Source organism: Coregonus lavaretus (assembly GCF_964263955.1).
Source record: "Coregonus lavaretus genome assembly, chromosome: 24".
NCBI lineage: Eukaryota > Metazoa > Chordata > Actinopteri > Salmoniformes > Salmonidae > Coregonus > Coregonus lavaretus.
Genome location: NC_140011.1, coordinates 20,057,012 through 20,071,026, shown reverse-complemented (window position 1 = coordinate 20,071,026; position 14,015 = coordinate 20,057,012). Strand labels below are relative to the sequence as shown.

At 44.0% G+C, this 14,015-nt stretch overlaps 1 pseudogene across 1 annotated transcript; it reads right to left on the bottom strand.

The window, feature by feature from the left end:
- Nucleotides 1–5,426: 5,426 nt before the first annotated feature.
- On the bottom strand, nt 5,427–9,630 carry LOC311099330 (syntaxin-2-like; annotated as a pseudogene). Its single transcript, XR_014615716.1, has 9 exons — nt 9,601–9,630; nt 8,842–8,928; nt 8,527–8,626; nt 7,854–7,928; nt 6,767–6,840; nt 6,553–6,661; nt 6,118–6,191; nt 5,812–5,949; nt 5,427–5,623 (listed from the first exon to the last, which is right to left on the bottom strand). The product of XR_014615716.1 is annotated as a syntaxin-2-like (transcript).
- Nucleotides 9,631–14,015: the final 4,385 nt, after the last annotated feature.

Sequence of the window (14,015 nt, the reverse complement as noted above, 5' to 3'; positions counted from 1 at the left end):
AGTGCTTTTATTGTGAAGTGGAAATGTCTAGGTGCAACAACGGCTCAGCCACGAAGTGGTAGACCACACAAGCTCACAGAACGGGACCCCCAAGTGCTGACACGCATAGCGCATAAACATCGTCTGTCCTCAGTTACAACACTCACTACCAAGTTCCAAACTGCCTCTGGAAGCAAAGTCAGCACAATAACTGTTCGTCGGGAGCTTCATGAAATGTGTTTCCATGGCCGAGCAGCCACACACAAGCTTAAGATCAATATGCGCAATGTCAAGCATCGACTGCCATCTGGCAGTCCGACGGACGAATCTGGGTTTGGCGGATGCCAGGAGAACGCTACCTGCCTCAATGCATAGAGCCAACTGTAAAGTTTGGTGGAGGAGGAATAATGGTCTGGGGCTGTATTTCATGGTTCGGGCTAGGCCCCTTAGTTCCAGTGAAGGGAAATGTTAACGCTACAGCATACAATGACAATCTAGACGATTCTGTGCTTCCAACTTTATGGCAACGGTTTTGGGAAGGCCCCTTCCTGTTTCAGCATGACAATGCTCCCGTGCACAAAGCGAGGTCCATACAGAAATGGTTTGTCGAGATCAGTGTGGAAGAACTTGACTGGCCTGCACAGAGCCCTGACCTCAGCCCCATCGAACACTTTTGGGATGAATTGGAACGCCGACTGCGAGCCAGACCTAATCGCCCAACATCAGTGCCCGACCTCACTAATGCTCTTGTGGCTGAATGGAAGCAAGTCCCCGCAGCAATGTTCCAACATCTAGTGGAAAGCCTTCCCAAAAGAGTGGAGGCTGTTATAGCAGCAAAGGGGGGGCCAACTCCATATTAATGCGCATGATTTTGGAATGAGATGTTCGAGCAGGTTTTCTACATACTTTTGGTCATGTTGTGTACATAAGTGCTCATGTACACCTTATTGTGTTGACTGTTCTCCAACCGTGTAGTTGGTATGCTGTAACATATACTGAACAAAAATATAAACGCAACATGCAACAATTTCAACAATTTTACTGAGTTACAGTTCATATAAGGAAATCAGTCAATTGAAATAAATTAATTAGGCCCTAATCTATGGATTTCACATGACTGGGCAGGGGCGCAGCCATGGGTGGGCCTGGGAGGTATAGGCCCACCCACTAGGGAGCCAGGACCTGCCAATCAGAATGAGTTTTTCACCACAAAAGGGCTTTATTACAGACAGAAGTACTCCTCAGTTTCATCAGCTGTCCGGGTGGCTGGTCTCAGACAATCTTGCAGGTGAAGAAGCCGGATGTGGAGGTCCTGGAATGGTGAGGTTACACATGGTCTGCGGTTGTAAAGCCGGTTGGACATACTGCCAAATTCTCTATAACGTCATTAGAGGCGGCTTATGGTAGAGAAATTAACATTCAATTATCTGGCAACAGCTCTGGTGGACATTCCTGCAGTCAGCATGCTAATTGCACACTCCCTCAAAAGACATCAGTGGCATTGTGTTGTGACACAAAACTGTACATTTTAGAGTGGTCTTTTATTGTCCCCAGCACAAGGTGCACCTGTGTAATGATCATGTGGTTTAATCAGCTTCTTGATATGCCACACATGTCAGGTGGATGGATTATCTTGGCAAAGGAGAAATGGTCACTAACAGGGATGTAAACAAATTTGTGCACAAAATGTGAGAGAAATAAGCTTTTTGTGCATATGGAACATTTCTGCGATCTATTATTTCAGCTCATGAAACATGGGACCAACACTTTACATGTTAAGTTTATATTTTTGTTCAGTATAGTTTACTTCAGACATGGAAATAATTACCTCAGAGGATGGATTCCCATGCTTTCTCAAATTGTCTTACATCAACTCTTTTTCACTAAACTCTCTCCTCCCTTCTTTGCTGCAGATAACCCGATATTCCTTGGCAGTGGATTCCTTTGATATCAGTTCGTCTGGTCCTCCTTAGTCATGTAATAAAGGAAGCTGTGTGGCAGAAAGGGCAAAGGTAAGAACATGTAGTGTGCAGAACTCTGCATGTATCCAGCTAAATACAGGTGTGAGTGAATGTTTGCATGTGTGAATGTGTCGTGCCTCCAGAGATAATGCAGCAGGTTCAGTAGTTTCCATGGTTCCTATGGTGTGTGTTGGTACGTGTTAATGCAGGAGATTCTCTTCATTAGATCTGTGTTCTTGAAACACAGCCCAATGTGTTGTCTTTCTCCTCCTAGCATTCTTGCACACAGAGCTGCTTGCTGTGTAGCCATATGGCACACATACAGCAGGAGCAGAAGAGAGGGATGAGGGAAGAGAAAATGAGAAAAGGAAAACTGTGACTAGAGGGGAATCTCACCTGTGATCATGGCCAGTGGAGAAACTGACACCACGCCGGTATCACCGTAACTCATGAAGCTTCATGTCGTAGTCAGATACAGTGACCGTGATCCCTACTGACATCTTCTACATTATCGAAAGTATAGACATGGGCTGTAACAACATACAGTACAACACACTGGAACAAGTGGCACCTTCAATTATTGTTTATAACACCATTTCCTATTGAATGCAGAAAGGTTCCATACCTTAACATTACAAGGATATAGGATGAGAATAGGTCTAATGAGGTGTGATCTATAAATACTAGACTTACTAGCCTTAGCTGCGCAGATTCTGGCTGTGTCCATCTCTCCTGGTGAGGACTGTGAAACTATAAATACCAGTGGAGGCTGGTGGGAGGAGCTATAGGAGGACGGGCTCATTGTAATGGAATAAAAGGAACAGAGTCAAACATGTGGTTTCCATAAGTTTGATACCATTCCAGACATTACAATGAGCCTGTCCTCCTATAGCTCCTTTCACCAGCCTCCATAGATAAATACCCTCTCTCCTCCTGTGAGTGTGTTTCAATGCATGGGCTGGAGCTGCTGATACCCCCACTAGAGAGAGAGAGAGGGCGCAAGGGAGAGGGCTGTATAGTGTAAAAGCCAGGACACGAGCCAGGATGGATAAATGTTCAGCTCCTCGGACTCTTCAGTGACCAACAGACAAACAGCTTTTCATTGAGGCAGAAGTTGTTAAAGTTACACAAGGATGAGTAGCAATAGCCTCCTCACTTTGCTCGAAACATAATAATTTGATAATTTGATTTAAATGAAACCGCAGGATTGACATGAACTTTACAAGAAAGCTTTTATTAATACAACGCTTTATTTTTGCTATCTTTTGGCTGGCTATCATAGCTACTTTTGAAGTGAAAGAACATTGAACGAGACACTTTACATGGTACATATCAATCAGCTGGATTCACTTTAGACAAGTGATGTCATCTCTTGCAGAGTTAGACAGCGCTGTGGTTAACTTCGTCATTTGTTGTAAGGCACTTTAACAAAACCACAGGCATACTCAAATATCTGTGTCCTGACACCATTCCCACATTAATTCTGCTGATTGCAATGCTTGGCTAAATTACACCCACTGTGCTCAATTGCTAGTGTGAGCTTTGTGTTTTGTGCATGGAACTATAATCTTACAAACAGGTGCAGTAGTACAATATTATCATGATGTTTGTCTCAACTCTGCAAGCACTCAGTCATCACTGTCATTTCTTTATCAAGTTCATTATCACAGTTAACAAAATACAGAAAAATAAATAACGAGTAACAACATTGGATAGATGTTCAGGTGCCTATAAAAATGAATTCAACAAAACTATAAAATGTTGTGTAAAGATATATTTGATAAAGCTCTGGAGCTCGAAATGTAATAAGAGGCACAAAGAAACAGTCATACATTAATCGATAGAACAAATCTTCATGTAGGGAGCACATCCAACCAATTCAGGAGAGGGAATACAAACATGTAACTAGGATTTACTGATGCCATTTCAAAGAATACCAGAGGTTATAAGTAAACTAACTGGAGTGTAGGCTGTGTGTGTATTACTATCCTCATGGATACCTGAAATCCCCAAAAGGATAGTAAAACAAGGACAATTCACCCTTGTGGGGACATTTCCCAGGTCCCCACAAGAACAAAGGCTATTTTAGGCTTAGGTGTAGAATTAAGGATAGGAGTTAGGGGAAATATGGTCTCCACAAGGATAGTAAAACATATGCTGTGTGTATGTGTGTTTCTGTCAAAAGTGCGTAGTGCATGTCTGGTTGAAAAGGTTTAGGAGTTAATCAGGAGATTCAGCACCACCCTCTGATTGATACTGCAGGTGCAGAGAGTTGTCTTCCTCTGAAATGCACAGTAGAAACTCCTCATTGGAGCCTTTACTCACTCCATGAGAGATGAGTCACTTCACCCAGTAAGGCAGTAGTGGTCATGGTAGATATTTCAGCTGGAACAATTTGAGGTTGAGACTGATTAACATTTATAATTTTTGTTTTAGTTTGGGATTTCTTTTTTTTGGGGGGGGGGGGGGGGTTGAACAAATCACTATGAGACACTCAACCCCATAATAATGGCTAAAACGATGACACCAACAATCCCACCGATACCAAGATAAAGCATTTTCTGTGAAAAATAAGAACTGTCCAGGAAAAGAAGTGGGGAACAAAAAGAAAATTGAATCAGCTGCATTGTCCAAATACATACTGTACAGTCTTTCATAAAAAGCAATGAATTAAGAACTTTAAAAAATAAAAATAACATTCAGGGCCCTTACTTCCTATAGCCCACAGGCCAGGGGTGGCCAGTCTTATGTATAGGTTCCCATAGTGAGAAACCGGTCAGTATTTGACTAATGGGACTGCATTTTGAGAGTTTAAAGCAAACTGCTATTGGATATGACAGTATTTGTCTAGGTGTGTGTTAAATGATGAGACAATGTTTGTCTGTGTAGATCAGTAGTAATTACCTAAGGCTGTGCGGTTGAGGGCAGTTTTAGACCCAGAGACAAACCAACGATAAGTGCGATTACAGCAAGCAGGATCACCACGACTATGGCAATTATGACATACTTCTGCCAAAAACAAACAAGAAGCACAATGTTAGGCTTTATGTCAAAAGTGTGTACTAGGCCAAACATGCATTAGTAAAAACATTCAAATAATTGTCTGTTTTAATTGCAAGTCACATTTATTTCCAACGGTCTTTACAGCACAAAAATCACACAGACCACAGAAACAGAGGCAAGTGCCATGGCTAACAGTTCAGTGGTACACTTTTACAGGCAGTTTACGTAGCGTAGTAGTTCAGTGCTTAACCTGTTGGGAAGCTCTATGGAGTGATACCATCTTCCCTTCATCAAATCTGACGTTAGGCTCCTGAGAGAGATTAGCTGCTCGGTGATAAATCTAATAGAAAGTTCAGGCTTGCGACACTAGCTTCACAGCGTTACAATTGATTGGCTGACCTTGAACGGGACATTAGCTTCATTCACAGTGCTAACTTTAATGGCATGTTCAGTGGCAGCAGGACAAGCTATGGCGATAGTGGCTCATTTGACAGCGGTGGGTTTTGGGTCGTTGGGGACGGCGTGGTGTTGCTCTTGAAAAGGCTGGGGAAACGTGGGAAAAGTCTTACCCTGCGTGCCGCTTTCTGGTACCGCAGTGCCTTCTTAGTCTCCACTTTGGCCACGCCGATGTACTCGGCTGCACTGCTCACGTTCTTCTCTATGTTGTTTATCATCTCCCCCTAGTGGACACACAGGACAACACACAGACCACAATACAGAGGTTATACAGGGGATCTTTGAAACCATATTTCAATTTGTATATGCTTATTACATTGACAAATGTGATTATATATGGTGGAGGCTAGAGGATTTATACACAAGGCAGTTTTGTTCCAAGTAATTTTTTCCTATGTGACATCCAACTCACCTGAGTCTCCACCAGCATGGCCATGTCAACAAACATCTCATGGAGCTCCCTGATGCTGGACTCCAGGCGGATGATGTCCTTATGGCGAGACTCGATCTCATTCAGAGCCTGGCGTGTGATCTGGGAGTCGGAGATGATCTGTACAGGGAGGAAGAGGTACAGGAAGAGACATTTATGATGTGGCAAAATAAGTCAAAGCTGTAACTGTGTAGAAGGAAATGAGTGCAACAATTCACTTTTATACTTATGCCTCTTGATTTACTAGTGTAAAGTGATACATGAATGTTCTGAGAATGTCCCACTCACATCAGAGGTGAAGATGGCAGGGTTTTCACTGTGCAGAATCTCCTCCAGCTCCTCATCAGTGGTCACTTTCCCAGCTTCAAGAGAGAAATTGGAAAATGTATTTCACAAATGAACTACAAGGGATCACTAACAGCAGACCAGTTACTAGAGAGCAAAACTCCTGTTCCTCTGGTCACCTGACTACATATATTGCAACCCCTCCCCCAGACAACCCTGCAAACCATTGCCAAGGCAACTCTAAACACAGGTGTCTCCTGTTGCAAGCTCCCCTTTCTGTAATCCTGGGGCGTGGCCAGGGTATTCCTCCTCCTCTCAGAACACTCCTGTTTGCTGATAAAGATGTACAGCACACAGAAAACAGGTGGCTGTCTAGGACTGAGCTAAGAAGGTAATAATGTTTTTCTCTCTCTCTGTGTCTGTAACGCCAGCACTCACTGATCTCCAGCTGTCTCTGAATCCGTCCTTTGCACCGCTCCCTGAAGGACATCTGGGTCTCGTTGTACATAGTCATGACTTCCACAAACCAGCGCATCAGATTTGTGTGCTGAAGGTGGGGAGAAAAAACAAACGGCACACACACAGAGGACTCCATTGGGGTCTATGTCTGGCAAACACATGTATTGTAGTTAACATTGGGTCCTGTTCTGACCTGGTTCGTCTGGATGCGCTGGTCCACAGAGGCTGTGTTCGCATTCTCATCCTCAGGCAGGCTGTCCTGCATGGCTGCCAACACACAGCAAGGCCTAGTCAGCATGATGTAATATACACTGAGTGTACAAAACATTAGGACCACCTTCCTAATATTGAGTTGCACACCCTTTTGCACTCAGAACAGCCACAATTCGTCAGGGCACGGACTGTACAAGGTGTCGAAAGCATTCCACAGGGATGCTGGCACATGTTGACTCCAATGCTTCCCACAGTTGTGTCAAGTTGGCTGGATGTCCTTTGGGTGGTGGACCATTCTTGATACACACAGGAAACTGTTGAGCTTGAAATCCCAGCAGCGTTGCAGTTCTTGACACCCTCAAACTGGTGTGCCTGGCACCTACTACCATACCCCATTCAAATGCTCTTAAATATCTTGTCTTGAGCATTCACCCTCTGAATGGCACAAAATGTCTCAATTGTCTCAAGGCTTGAAAATCCTTCTTTAAACAGTCTCCTCCCCTTCATCTACACTGATTGAAGTGGATTTAACAGGTGACATCAATAGGGGATCATAGCTTTCACATGGTCAGTCTTGTCATGGAAAGTGCAGGTGTCCTTAATATTTTGTACACTCAGTGTATACGAAATGCATACACACACATACTGTATGGATAAACACATTACTTAAACTCACCCCCAAACATACACTTGCAGAGGAAAGCAAACAATTAGTCCAACTTACAAATGTATGCACCAACCTAACATATTCACATACACGCATAGGCAGTTAGACACACACAGCTACATACATATACACATATATATATACACACATCTTATCTATATGGTTAGCAGTGGGGGTCAAACTATTCCAGCCATGTGTTCACCTATGACCAGGTGTGTAGTAGTAGCTTTCCCGTACATACAGCTAATTTGCAAGTCAAATCTATCTTATAAAACAAAACTCCCTCTGAATTGAGGGAAGTGTTCCCAAGCCAGTCTGTAGTTCTCTGTAGTTCTCCCGCTTACATATGATTTAATTCATACCCTACCTAAACAGTCTCACTGATTTATTCTGAACTCACTTTTTAACTTGGCCCGCACTGTGTTGGCGTTCCTCTTGATTTCATTGGTGAGCTGATCCAGATCATCTTTGGTCCCTGAAGGGAGAAACAGTCAGCAGATCGAAGGCAGTGAGTGACTGGTCTGAGGTGCCAATTGAGGTCACTACATGCTGCCTTTTACAACTGTTCTGGGACCATCTATAATATGTTGGTGGCATATTGACCTGGCCTTCAGCCACAGTGCTGTATAATATTGATATTCATATCATTCAGTCCAATGTAGGCTATTCTGTTGGAGGCATCGTAGAATAGAATGTTCATGACTAGATATGACTGCAGATTTCTCAATGTGAAATCAACATCCATTTCCATCAGAAAACATATGAAGCATTTAAGCAATAAAAAAAAGATGATGTAATCAGCTGCCAAAGGTTGTCTGGCACTTCCTTAATCCAGTAATAACAGATTACTATTAGAGGAAACGGGCTGGTTGGTTGGTCTGGAGTTCTAGGCAGTGTTTCATGCCTGGCTCATTTGTATTTAATGTGACTTTCCCAGACTGGACAACATCCTGGAGAGGAACCATTTGCATCTGTTAATTTCACCTGATCTATTTAATGTGGTTTTCCAGTACTTTTCACATTTTAAAGACAATTTAGGTGAATGTGTGCAGCTGTGAGAAGGCCATACTCACTTTCCTCAGGGTTGGGGGCAGAGAGGATAGCGCTGTGTTTCTTCACCACTTCATCTACCTGGGAAGTGATCTTATCGATGAGGCGCCGCACCTCCCCCACCTTCCAAACACAACATGTCACTTTAGTTTACACACAACAAAGAGGCTTCTGTAATCAAAACATTGTATTACCCTCACTGAGGGTTACAGTGACATTTGAAAGGAATCAACAGTCAGCAAGTAACACAGTACATTTAACACATTGGCTATAGTCCTTGGCAAACAGAGCTAGAGAAGACGCATGACTATGCAAACTTAAAGCTCCAAGTAGACTACCTGTTTCAAGAAGTCGTCCCTGTGGGAGTTGTTCTCCACTGTGATGGTGCCATCATCATCCACATTAAAAGGGTTATTGTTGCTGTTCTGTGAAAACAATCGTCTGATCAGTAACCTCTGTAACCAAAGTAAATACTAGGCCTGCCATGACAACTACATGTTATTTCAGCACCCCATTGTGAAAAATTGACTGCACAGTCCTGCCATTGTGAAGTGTAATGCCAGAGGGAGAATAACATATTTCTTAAAATATACCCACATTAGAATAGACTTGGGTAACAAAAATAGTATGGGGTTTTGTTAAAAAAATTAAAGGGAACCTTTGGAGTCATAGGGTAAGGCATCAATAACCTTACCCAACCAATTTATAGGTACAGTAAACACAATAGAACAGTTATAATAAATGAAATGTAACATTGACAATAGTAGCCAGGTGTAGGCCTACATTACACTAACCTACCTGGCTGGCACACTGATTAAAAGGCTAACATATATACCGTAGGGCGTAGATAGGGTCCCGTATACCTGTTGACATCGATGAAACCGACAATAACAATTGTTCCCTAATTTTATGCTGAAGTTCAATAAAGCCTACAGCTACTGTAACAGACAAGAGCCGTAACTTAGTTGACTCGAAAGAAACTACACACATTTTCATGAACAATTTAACTGAAAGTAAGAATGAGAAGGAAAAAGACGGCCTAGTATCTAGATAGAAATGTTAGCTAGCTATTTCCATTCTCTGATGGTGATACTCACCGCTGTCAAATCGCCAAGGCGGTCCCTCATTACGCCCTTTCAACAATGAATTTGCTCAAAGCATGTGAAAACGACTTTGCTAAAGCTCCGTAAGTAGACCTAAAGACCATATAAATTCCCCTTTCGTTCAAATGTTCATGATAATAGTAAAACGTTATCCATTTGAGCAGTCTGTCGATTTTAAAAATAGATGGCGTTCAACCAAAAAGCGCTTTGCAGAGACCCGCGCGACGTTTGGCCACGCCTGCATGTGTGGAGCTCTATTACCTGGCTGGCAACAGCAGCAGTGCGCTCTACAGGTGACAATGAGGCCTCTTATGGAAAGCTAAAAGGTTCAAATCGTCTTACCCGGAACAAGTCTTAACACTTATAATTATCATTTTTTCACTTGCTTCTTTCAAGTGTCAAATGTCATTTTTTGTACACATGATTTCTCCACCTAACCAGTGTGCGTTTACAGGTGATTTGAACACTTGTTATGATCATTTTTCATTTGCTTTTTTCAAGTGTCAAAATACATTTTTACACGTGTTCATTACATCTGTTTAGTGTGCATTTACAGGTGATTAGAACACTTGTTATGGTCATTTTTACACGTGTTCATTACACCTGTTTAGTGTGCATTTACAGGTGATTAGAATGCTTATTATTGTCATTTTTACACGTGTTCATTACACCTGTCCAGTGTGCATTTACAGGTGATTAGAACTCTTGTTATGGTCATTTTTACACGTGTTCATTACACCTGTTTAGTGTGCATTTACAGGTGATTAGAACACTTGTTATTGTCATTTTTACACGTGCTCTTTATACCTGTCCAGTGTTCATTTACAGGTGATTAGAACGCTCTAACACAGACTGTCTAGAGTCTCGCTCCAGAGACTGGATGGGCCGACCCCCGGAGATGGGGGCTGACGCCCTGAAGGGGAGGCGACCCCCCCGCCGCTGGTTAAGGCCACCAGGGGGCACAACTACAGCCAACCAGCTCCCTTCCCCAGCGATATGGGGGAAAGGGCAAGAGAGGGCAAGAGAGGGCTGAGGCTGACCCAGGGAGGGGGGCCCAACCACTGGAGAGGGGTGCCTACCCCAGCCCATGGCCACCAGGGGGCAGCAGTACATCCAGCCAGCTCCCTGAAACAGGGAGATGAGGGGAGAGGACTGAGGTTGACAAAGGGAGGGGGGGCCGACCCGCTGCCCCGACCACCAGGTAGCGCCACTACATCCACCCTGCTCTCTGTACCAGGAAGAGGGGGGAGACTGCCAGAGAGGGCCCGACCCCTGCCCGTGGCCACCAGGGGGCACCACTAAATACACCCAGAGAGGGCTGGGGCAAGCCCAGAGAGCAGGAGCCAGAGAGGGCTGGGGCCAATCCCCGGAGGGGTCCTAACTCCCCGCCTATGACCACCAGGGAGCACCACTACATTCAGCCAGCTCCCTGCCCGGGCTGGGGAAACCCAGGGGTGCCGACCCCCGCCCACAGTCAAGGCCACCAGGGGATGCCACTACATCCAGCCAGCTCCCTGCCCCAGCTATAGAGAGAAAGAGTAATGCCGTCTTTTTGTAGGCACTAACTCCGCCATGGTTCGTTTGACAGCCTATGGCAAGTGGGGGCAAAGTACGGCCCGCACTGTCACATTGGATGTCGATGAGCTCCAATTGTGTGTCTGGTGGTGCTTTCTCACTGTCAAAGACAGGGGGCATGATACAAGCTCCAGCTCAGTCTCAATCCTGGTGAAGTCTGAGAAGAAAACTCAGCATGCAGGTCGATACTTTTTTCCCTCACTGTATATATTTTCAAGTTTGCATATTGTAACTGTAAGTTTGATTGTACTTTACAAGGGTAGAGATGCAGGATCTGTGTGTGTGTTTGACTGTGTCTGTGATGTTATAAATTATATACATTTGGTGAAAAATATGTTCACAAAAAACAAGGGTAGAATTGTTCTGCAAGCATATATACACTGCTCAAAAAAATAAAGGGAACACTAAAATAACACATCCTAGATCTGAATGAATGAAATAATCGTATTAAATATTTACATTTACATTTTACATACTCCTCCCAGTATTAAATACTTTTGTCTTTACATAGTTGAATGTGCTGACAACAAAATCACACAAAAATTATCAATGGAAATCAAATGTATCAACCCATGGAGGTCTGGATTTGGAGTCACCCTCAAAATGAAAGTGGAAAACCACACTACAGGCTGATCCAACTTTGATGTAATGTCCTTAAAACAAGTCAAAATGAGGCTCAGTAGTGTGTGTGGCCTCCACGTGCCTGTATGACCTCCCTACAACGCCTGGGCATGCTCCTGATGAGGTGGCGGATGGTCTCCTGAGGGATCTCCTCCCAGACCTGGACTAAAGCATCTGCCAACTCCTGGACAGTCTGTGGTGCAACGTGGCGTTGGTGGATGGAGCGAGACATGATGTCCCAGATGTGCTCAATTGGATTCAGGTCTGGGGAACGGGCGGGCCAGTCCATAGCATCAATGCCTTCCTCTTGCAGGAACTGCTGACACACTCCAGCCACATGAGGTCTAGCATTGTCTTGCATTAGGAACCCAGGGCCAACCACACCAGCATATGGTCTCACAAGGGGTCTGAGGATCTCATCTCGGTACCTAATGGCAGTCAGGCTACCTCTGGCGAGCACATGGAGGGCTGTGCGGCCCCCCCAAAGAAATGCCACCCCACACCATGACTGACCCACCGCCAAACCGGTCATGCTGGAGGATGTTGCAGGTAGCAGAACGTTCTCCACGGCGTCTCCAGACTCTGTCACGTCTGTCACGTGCTCAGTGTGAACCTGATTTCATCTGTGAAGAGCACAGGGCGCCAGTGGCGAATTTGCCAATCTTGGTGTTCTCTGGCAAATGCCAAACGTCCTGCACGGTGTTGGGCTGTAAGCACAACCCCTACCTGTGGACGTCGGGCCCTCATACCACCCTCATGGAGTCTGTTTCTGACCGTTTGAGCAGACACATGCACATTTGTGGCCTGCTGGAGGTCATTTTGCAGGGCTCTGGCAGTGCTCCTCCTGCTCCTCCTTGCACAAAGGCAGAGGTAGCAGTCCTGCTGCTGGGTTGTTGCCCTTCTACGGCCTCCTCCACGTCTCCTGATGTACTGGCCTGTCTCCTGGTAGCGCCTCCATGCTCTGGACACTACGCTGACAGACACAGCAAACCTTCTTGCCACAGCTCGCATTGATGTGCCATCCTGGATGAGCTGCACTACCTGAGCCACTTGTGTGGGTTGTAGACTCCGTCTCATGCTACCACTAGAGTGAAAGCACCGCCAGCATTCAAAAGTGACCAAAACATCAGCCAGGAAGCATAGGAACTGAGAAGTGGTCTGTGGTCACCACCTGCAAAACCAGTCCTTTATTGGGGGGTGTCTTGCAAATTGCCTATAATTTCCACCTGTTGTCTATTCCATTTGCACAACAGCATGTGACATGTATTGTCAATCAGTGTTGCTTCCTAAGTGGACAGTTTGATTTCACAGAAGTGTGATTGACTTGGAGTTACATTGTGTTGTTTAAGTGTTCCCTTTATTTCTTTGAGCAGTGTATATAGTATGTGACCCTTCACTTGGTTTCAAAAACTCAATGTGACCCTTCAGCCAAAAGGTTTTCCCACCCCTGGCCTATGGGGTAATGAGCTGCGTTTTTTGATAATTGACGAAAACAATTTATTTGGTAAATACAGGCTTAGAAAATGTTATACGTTTTCCTCTATGAGAGAATCTTCATCAACTAACATCATATTTTGTGATTTTTTAAACCTCAGACCTTATTTTCTGCGTTTTTTCATGTTATTGTTCTACCATTTTTACTGTACATTTACATTTGAGTAATTTAGCAGACGCTCTGGTAATATTTTGCTAAATACAGATACTGTACCTCACATCTCTGGGCTATCTTTTAGCATTTTCCTCACAGCAACAGACATTTTCAGCCGTTGATGGTCTTATTACACCAATATCTATTCCTTTATGGCATTGAAAAATCTATTCAGTTCCTCCACATTGAAATGAATGGTGGCCAACTTGAAAATAGGCTGCTGTGACATATTTTACACTAAATCTATGATTACTCTTATTAAACTTGTCCAATGGGTCTCCTTGTTCTGTGGGAAATTAGGTGTAGTTATCAATAAAGTACATCTCAATACTGCCCATTCTGTCTCAATATACCCCAAAATGCATACAGGTATGACCAGCTCATGAAATATGAGACCAACACTTTACATTTTAGTAATTTAGCAGACGCTCTTATCCAGTGACTTAACAATAGTGAGTGCATACATTTTCATACTTTACATGTTCCATTTATATTTTTGTTCAGGGTATATATGTCCATGTTAAAATGTGCTGCAAACTGAGACGTCGTCGCTCAAGTTGGTAAT